The following is an 8,193-nucleotide window of genomic DNA, read 5'->3' on the forward strand; positions in this document are numbered from 1 at the left end:
TCCTCAAACTGGGATTGATTCCCTTGTTCCTCATAAATCAAAGTCCAAAAGTGATAAGCCTAAAGTTAGTTTTACAACCACATTACCCAATCCTAGAGTTAGAACTATCGGAACTCAAATGTCTCCGTCTCGAAGAATCCCTCAATTAGGACCAGATACTACTGATGAGGAATTAAGATCCTTTATGTTACCCTTATTGTTGAAGGGGGTGGCGCGTCGCCGCGCCGAGCACCGATACCAAGGGTATATTGTGCGCCCCGAGCTTGTTAGACTACGAAGAGTCCTGTCGCCTCGATGAATCGGAGAATCCGATTGGCCGAGACAGTAGAGAACTGGTGAGGTTCCATAGTATGCATGTCGAAATGCTCGAACCTCATGGCCGCGAGGTAGTCGCAGCTACAGAGGATATGGGAGGAGGTTTCCTCTACCTCCCGGCAGAACCTACAGAGTGGGTCATCAACGATGCCCAATAAGTGCAGGTGTCTATTCAGCCGGCAGTGTCCAGTGAGGAGACTGGTGACCAGCCTAATTTTGTTTTTGGTGAGGGCAAGCAGCTCCTTTGCCTTACTCCAAACCTTGGCTGATAACTCAACCACACAGGCAAACGCCGTAGCTCAGAATGTAGCAATAAATAAAGCTATAGCTACTAGTTTGGATAAATTAGTTAGGGATCTACCCTCATTAATGAATAAAAGTACTATTCCTCAGACGGGAAAAGTCCCTATTGAACCGCCAGAAAGGTTAGCTTTTATGGGATCTTCTAGCGATAACGCCTCAGAGTTTTTAGCTGCTTTTGAGGAATATGCCAAATTTCACAAGCTATCAAATGAAGACAGGTTAGCGGCATTGCCTCTCCTATTAAGAGGGCATGCCTTGTATTGGTACAGGGATTTAATCCGTCAGTATGACGACATTTGTAATGCAAACCCTGCCCATCCTCATTTGGCTTGAAAGACATTTAAGAGGCACTTAAGGCTCAGTTTAGAGACTCAGAAGCTGACTCTAAGCTTAAAATAGAGATTTCCCATAGGAGTCAGAAAGATAAGGAGTCGGTAGAGTATTTTTTCGGGGAAGTTATGAAGTTAAATTTAGGAATGACCCATCCTCTTTCCGAAAAGGATTTAGTTCCTATTATTAAGAGCAATTTAAAAGATGAGCTTAGAACTCCTCTCCTATTTTTGCAATTTACTACAATGGAACAATTAAGGAATTCCTGTAAAACAATTGAGAAGGATATCGAAGTTAAGAAAAAGAATGCTGAAAAAAGGGAAAAGAGGAAATCACCCCTAAACCTAAGGCTACAGCAAAGGCTGAGTCCCCTTGCCCAGCAAACTGGGGCTCCGCCCATAGTCATTGTTCCCCCGGGCATTGTCAAAGCCCTTGTAATCCCCCTACTTCTCCTTCACATCCTAAATGGGATAATCCCTTGAAACCTTTAGACTCTAGATCAAAAGCTAGAGCTCAAAACACTTCAAATAGTCAAAGATCCTATAATAGATATAATAATCAGAAATCAAAATCTCCTGGTCGTCAATTAGCCTTGTTCTACCCATCTACACGTACTATCACGTGTTTCAATTGCCAAAAACCAGGTCATCTAGCACCCGACTGTCCGTATAAAAAGATTAGTAAGTCGGGGGAAGCCCAGCCCGGTGCCCAATAAATTCCCCTTCCAAGAAGCGTGTCGCGTTTCCCCCTGAGGATTGAATCCGTCAGGAAAGGTTCAGTTTATAAAAAAGTTACCATTCCCGTTACTTTTGAACACGCGACAGTTCACGCTAAGTTAGATAGTGGGGCCGATGCCTCTTTTGTCAGTTTAGATCAGTGGCGAAAGATTTGTAAATATAGAAACTCTTCAGAATTACCTGAAGATGAACAATTCTACAGGGCCAGTAGGCCCTTGTAGATATGACTTGACACCCTTCCGTAATGTTAAATGAAAATTCACAGTTTTTAGGGTTAGCGTCCCATAGAAAAAGCATTAAAATTTTTAATGTAAAGCCAAACGGAAAAACTATAGCGAAGTTAGTTTTCGGAATACTTCTAAATTAACAAGCATTTCTTAAATGAGAAACTTACCTGTTTCGATTTTTAATTAATGAAGTCTTAGTATTGTACTTCAACTAATTAACAAAGTACGTCAAAAAATTACTTTTGGGTCAGAAGTCAGCCTAACCTTATAGCGCGCTTAAACCTATTTCTTCATTTCGTTCTCGTTGAAAACTAGAAGGGCCTAGGTTTGTGGGTGCTAACATGTTACGTTGATATATTTCAAACGTTTGCTTTTATGTGGAAAATTCCTAATTTCATAGCACACGACAGTAAGGCAACTAGAATTAATTACTTTGGTATTTTGTCCGAGCTTGAACACCTTTGATTGGATTTGCAAATTATCTATAACACTCTTAAGAACAAATACTTTGATACCAGGTCGAATTTTCGTCTAAAAAATTAATTCAGGTAAATAATTACAGTTAATAGAGGTTTTTATATCTTTTGAAGTAAGTTTTTCGACGTTCTTTACGGCCAAGGCTTAAGTTGTATAGACTAAAGGCACTCCATGTTATTTCCCCATAGAGCTTAATACAGTCGAAGGCAGAGGGCTGCCATTACCCTATCTTAGTTACTCTATGTAATTATAGTCTCATATAGTGTCTTTTCTCTTTAAAGATTATTAAAAAGGCTGATTTCCAGCTCTAATTTGTTTTGGAATCCTCTATATAGTCTGCTCAATTTTATGCTAGAAACATAGCCTAACCGGGTTAACCCTAGGTTTTTTATGCTGTATTTACCGTGTTCGCTTCCAATTTGATGTAAAAAATGGCATACTTATTCAAATTATTAACGTGTTGAAATAAAGATAGTGCTTTTCACCCTGTGAAAAGATCGAAAACTTCAAAATACTACTTAGACCAAGAGCCAGTGGTCTGGATCTTACCTCATAAAGTACAAAAGGTCTGACCATTGGATTGAGTTCAGTTTTGATGATCATTAATAGATTTGGCCGTCTTACGCGTCACAGCTGGGGCATTTGAGGGGAGGCGGGGTCATGTTTGAACCTAATGAGGTATGATTTCTTACCTCATGAGGTACATGAATAAAAAAGGTGGCAAATGATAGAACTGGAAATGGCGATTCCAAATATATGAAATCTGACGTCATCAAAGGGGGCCATCAATAAATCAGACGGGGGTTAAAATGGTCGAATGAGGTATCAATTCTTACCTCATGAGGTACATGTATGAATCCGGTGTTGTTTGATAGATCTGGTCGTGCTAAATAACAGAATATTAAATCTGACTGGAAAATACGCGGCTTAGGTTTAATCTGACGGCCTGATTCTTGCGTCAGACTATGACAACTTCGTGCCTCATAAAGAGAGATTCCCACTCGACCGAAATAAACTGGCGCAAATCACGCAGCATACGGTAGAAATTTTACCTTACGCCGTCGTCCGGCTGTAGACTGTTCACACTACGACTGAATTTTGAGTTTGGCGGTAGATATTTTTGGGTCACGTGACAGATTAGAGTGGTTTCCATAACATTTATTTCGCACTCTGAATTGGTATCTCTGTCCCATTGTCGCTTAGATCGAACAAGAAAGTATATTTTCTAACCTCCTCAATAAAGACTTCCTTATTAACATCTTACCTCTATATACTTTCATTAGATACATTTTGCTTTCTTCGTGGCATGTTTCCGACCAAACAAAAAATACATGGCGGCTATCAATCTATCTAGCGTATGCGTGCACTCTTGAAATTTATGACGTAGACAGTGGGATAATTTCATTGTCTGAGACACCGATGTAACGCCGAACACGACCGAAAAATAGAACACAACTTGCGCCCGGCCGAGCGGAAATTCCGTCGGGCTCGGCGTAAAGATTTTTCGGTCGAACCCCTTTCTGCCGGGTCTCCGTCGTGATTTCCGTCGAGTGTGAGTCTAGCTTAAATGTAGCAGGTGATATATTGTCAAACCAGCCCCATTGATGTCAAGTACATTAAACTTAACTTGTTTGAGCGAGTTGCCTCTGTTTCTATCGAGGTAATGTGGTGAAATATTTTTGACTGTGATAAATGAGAAGAACTTAAATTGGCATCATTTAATAATAGAGCTATTTCAATCCGGGGGTAAGGAGGGTTTTTGAGGTGGGGTTTCGCCAGTCCCCGCCTAGGTGCCTTATTGTGCGCGAAATTTAGCTTAAAGTTCTACAGTTGCCCGTACGGATTGAGGGTAAAAACCCGCTCCGTTTATTGGCAGGCCCAACTGTGACGTTTCCCCCTTCAACTGATATAGCTCTATGCAGGCACATTTTATTTCAAACTCATTCAATGAAACCTTCTAACGTTAAATTATTATTTAATGCAAATAAAGACACAAAAATGTTACATTTTAAACGTCATTTGGTTCATCATCCGAGTCCGTCTGAAAATCAATATATACGGTTTCATCGTCATAGTTACCCTCCCTCCGTGTAGGCCACTGTAAAACTCTATGCTAAATTTCGCGCACAATAAGGCACCTGGGCGGGGACTGGCTAAACCCCGCCTCAAAAACTCTCCTTACCCCCGAATTGAAATAGCTCTATTATTAAATGATGCCAATTTAAGTTCATCTCATTTATCACAGTGAAAAATATTTCACCACATTACCTCGATAGAAACAGAGGCAACTCGCTCAAACAAGTTAAGTTTAATGTACTTGACATCAGTGGGGCTGGTTTGACAATATATCACCTGCTACATTTAAGAGTGCACGCATACGCTAGATAGATTGATAGCCGCCATGTATTTTTTGTTTGGTCGGAAACATGCCACGAAGAAAGCAAAATGTGTCTAATGGAAGTATACAGGGTGTTTCTGAAAAGTCCATCACAAATTAAGGGGCGTGTTTATGGGACCAAACTGAGCGGAAAGTACCAAAGAACATGGGGTGTACAACATTTTGTTACGGAGATATGGCCTTCCAAACATTCGCCCCTAAAACAAGGAAATATCCAAAAATGAGGAGTAACACTTAAGACCGACTAACCAGCTTGTTTAAAATTACTAGACAATTTCAATAGCCTTTAATCGAACAATTGATTTCTACCTTTACTAATCAGAAGCGTATAAATGAGTAGAAGTATGCCTACGGTGGTAATGTAAAATTAATCCCAAGTGACATGATGTTTCAAGATCTTCCCAGCACCAAGTAAAATGGTTCTGATTGAAGGGACTTTTATTAGCACAGCGTAAACAACGTTATTTTCAGGAATTAGTCCAAATGTCCACGGGCGGCATTACAAAAACGAGGCAGTCTTTCGAATGATACTTGGACATGTTGGAAGATCCCTGGCTTGTTCCTGTTATCTCAAACCGTAAAAAGCTACGCAAATCTTCATCATCACGGACAACACTCTTGTACGTTAGGTATGACCTTGAGAAAACCTAAAAGGACATCTCGAATGTATTTGAAAAACCCATCTCCAATTAAGGGGCGTGTTGTTTGTTTCCAACAGAGTAAACTCGCCCAGAGAACAATTACAATGCAGAGCCACGTTTCGGCGTTAATGGCCCACAAAGGTGGTCCCAAACAAAAGAACAAACTTTAATTTGTTTCGTTCAGTAAGTGTTTCATGTGTCACAGATAAAACGCCATGATTAATGCACGAAGAAAATGTTATTGACAAGTTTTCGGACCGCGATGCTGAAATGTGGTGGTGCACCATCGTGCATGAACCACATTCTGTTTATTAAACCTAAGGGTACGTCTTCGAGTAGTTCTGGTAAATCGTCCCGTAAGAACTACAAGTAAGCCACACCGTTTAACCTGGGCTTTAGGAAATATGGCCCAATTAAATTGTCACCCACAATACTACACCACACGTTTAAGCTGAATTGTACTTTGTGAATTCTAACGCAAGTTGCGTGTGGTTTTTTCTTAATCAGCAAACCAATTGGCGGCTGCTTGTTTTTGGATCGTCCTCGAAAATAGTGAGAACTTCGCCTATTCTTAAAAAACAGAGCACTAAAACAGAGCACTATGTTTTTTAAGAAAGGAATAAAAGAGGTTTCACGTACATGTGTTTGTGTTATTAAACTCATAATTCAACGAAGTCTGTTACAATGCCTTTCTTCACAAATGCCGAATATGCGGATATGCACCTAATGTATGGACTAGCCGAGGGGAATGCCGCTGCAGCTGTACGCTTGTATCAGGAAAGATTTCCGCAGAGGCGACTACCAAATCGACTGACGTTCGAGGCTGTGGACAGACGTTTGAGGCAAGATGGACGAATCCAACCGGCTGGACCTCAACCTAGAGCGAGAGCCATCCCAGAGGCCGTAGAAGACGAAGTTCTCACCATTTTCGAGGACGAGCCTGAATCAAGTACCCGCCAAGTTGGTCGCCGATTAGGCGTAAACCACACGCTCGTGTGGAAAATCCTCAGAAGCCACCGGTTTCATCCTTTCCATGTTCAAAAAGTTCAAGGTTTGAATCCAGCGGACTACCCACGACGCACGGCGTTTTGTCAGTGGTTTCTGGCTAAAGTAAACGATATCGATTTCCCACGGGATTTGTTGGTTACTGACGAAGCTAACTTTTCACGGGATGGTATTATTAACTTACATAATAAACATCAATGGTCCCAGCTAAACCCCCACGCAACTTGCGTTAGAAGTCACCAAGTACAATTCAGTTTAAACGTGTGGTGTGGTATTGTGGGTGACAATTTAATTGGGCCATATTTCCTAGAGCCCAGGTTAAACGGTGTGGCTTACTTGCAGTTCTTACGGGACGATTTACCGGAACTACTCGAAGACGTACCCTTAGGTTTGGTAAACAGAATGTGGTTCATGCACGATGGTGCACCACCACATTTCAGCATCGCGGTCCGAAATTATCTTAACGCGACCTTCCCTTTGCGGTGGTTAGGTCGAGGTGGACCTGTGGAGTAGCCTGCTCGATCACCCGATCTGAACCCTTGTGATTTCTTTCTTTGGGGCCACCTGAAAGACTTAGTTTATCAAACTGAAGTGCCCGATGTTGAAGAGCTACGTCGACGAATAATTCACGGCTGTCAAACAATTCGCGAAACTCCAGGCATTTTTCAACGTGTAAGGGAATCATTTGTAAGACGTGCTAATGTGTGCCTTAACGCGGGTGGTGAACACTTTGAACAATTTTTGTAACTAGTTGCAATTAAATGTTAAAACTTGTCAATAAATTCATTTTCTTCGTGCATTAATCATGGCGTTTTATCTATGACACATGAAACACTTACTGAACGAAACAAATTAAAGTTTGTTCTTGTTTTTGGGACCACCTTTGTGGGCCATTAACGCCGAAACGTGGCTCTGCATTGTAATTGTTCTCTGGGCGAGTTTACTCTGTTGGAAACAAACAACACGCCCCTTAATTGGAGATGGGTTTTTCAAATACATTCGAGATGTCCTTTTAGGTTTTCTCAAGGTCATACCTAACGTACAAGAGTGTTGTCCGTGATGATGAAGATTTGCGTAGCTTTTTACGGTTTGAGATAACAGGAACAAGCCAGGGATCTTCCAACATGTCCAAGTATCATTCGAAAGACTGCCTCGTTTTTGTAATGCCGCCCGTGGACATTTGGACTAATTCCTGAAAATAACGTTGTTTACGCTGTGCTAATAAAAGTCCCTTCAATCAGAACCATTTTACTTGGTGCTGGGAAGATCTTGAAACATCATGTCACTTGGGATTAATTTTACATTACCACCGTAGGCATACTTCTACTCATTTATACGCTTCTGATTAGTAAAGGTAGAAATCAATTGTTCGATTAAAGGCTATTGAAATTGTCTAGTAATTTTAAACAAGCTGGTTAGTCGGTCTTAAGTGTTACTCCTCATTTTTGGATATTTCCTTGTTTTAGGGGCGAATGTTTGGAAGGCCATATCTCCGTAACAAAATGTTGTACACCCCATGTTCTTTGGTACTTTCCGCTCAGTTTGGTCCCATAAACACGCCCCTTAATTTGTGATGGACTTTTCAGAAACACCCTGTATAGAGGTAAGATGTTAATAAGGAAGTCTTTATTGAGGAGGTTAGAAAATATACTTTCTTGTTCGATCTAAGCGACAATGGGACAGAGATACCAATTCAGAGTGCGAAATAAATGTTATGGAAACCACTCTAATCTGTCACGTGACCCAAAAATATCTACCGC

General features: G+C 41.0%; 1 long non-coding RNA gene across 1 annotated transcript in view; it reads left to right on the forward strand.

The window, feature by feature from the left end:
• The window catches only part of LOC149662691 (uncharacterized), a 63,774-nt gene extending 57,717 nt beyond the window's left edge, over window positions 1–6,057 (forward strand). The window contains exons 2-3 of the long non-coding RNA XR_016368582.1: window positions 4,851–5,416; window positions 5,506–6,057. This is a non-coding gene — a long non-coding RNA (uncharacterized LOC149662691). The remainder of the gene's footprint in view (window positions 1–4,850; window positions 5,417–5,505) is intronic.
• The last annotated feature ends 2,136 nt before the right edge of the window (window positions 6,058–8,193 follow it).

The sequence above is a fragment of the Phalangium opilio genome, unplaced genomic scaffold, assembly GCF_054372755.1.
Source record: "Phalangium opilio isolate 3A_F unplaced genomic scaffold, DU_Popi_V2 ptg000063l_1, whole genome shotgun sequence".
In the NCBI taxonomy this organism is placed as follows: Eukaryota; Metazoa; Arthropoda; class Arachnida; order Opiliones; family Phalangiidae; genus Phalangium; species Phalangium opilio.